Raw genomic sequence first — 945 nt, 5'->3', positions numbered from 1 at the left:
AAATCCGTCACAGACGACGTTACAGTTGTAACATGAGCAAGCTCATAATCTGGTCTGCATGACAACGCATCAGCCAAAGCATTCTGCTTTCTCGGCTTATACTTCACCTCGAAGTGATATTCCGCAAAGAAAGGTAGCCATCTAGCCATCCTCTGCGAGAGGTGGGGCGACTGAGTCGCAGTGCGTAGTGACGCATGATCTGTATAGATCACAAATGGCTTAGAGCCGAGCAGGTGGAACCTGAACTTGACAAGTGCATACTTCATCGCAAGTAGCTCCTTGTCATAAACTGGGTATTTCTTCTCTGCAGCTCATTTCTGCGTAGTTTACGCTGTACTTGTGCAAGTAGTTGGCGGAACCAAGCCACCTAAGCAAGTCCTTTTGATTCTTTGGAACCGGCCAGTCTACGATGGTTTTGACCTTAGCGGGATCCGCTCGAAGGCCACGCTTACAATAAAGTACCCTAAAAAAGGAAACTCGTCTGCACCAAAGATACACTTGTCTGCATTGGCGTACAGTTTGTTCGTGCGCATGCACTCGAGCACCGCTCTTAGATGAACGATGTGGCTCTCCTCATTTGTTCTCCCGTGCTCCGCACGACTATGAGCGAAAATGTCGTCGATTATGTCTGTGCATACGAACTGTGGGGCCTGAAAAACTGCGTCACAGAATAATTAAATGTTGCTGGTGCATTTGGCAGCCCTAGAGCATCACCAGCCACTCTAAAAGCATGCCGCTCGGAGTGCTGACCGATGTTAGCGGAATCTCACTCGCTCTCATGAGCAATTGGTAATACACATCGACTAAGTCGAGTGCACTGTACTTTGTACATCCCACCATGTTCTTCTCAAGAACATCCTTTTTAGGAATCGGCGTCTGTGCCGGAATGTTGGCAGCGCCGAGCTTAGTGTAAGCGTGAACGATACGCCACTTGCCGTTCGGCTT

The sequence above is a fragment of the Plasmopara halstedii genome (assembly GCF_900000015.1).
Source record: "Plasmopara halstedii genome assembly, contig: Scaffold_323, whole genome shotgun sequence".
NCBI classification, from domain to species: domain Eukaryota; phylum Oomycota; class Peronosporomycetes; order Peronosporales; family Peronosporaceae; genus Plasmopara; species Plasmopara halstedii.
The sequence above is the reverse complement of the archived record's forward strand: the minus strand, read 5'-3'. Positions refer to the sequence as shown.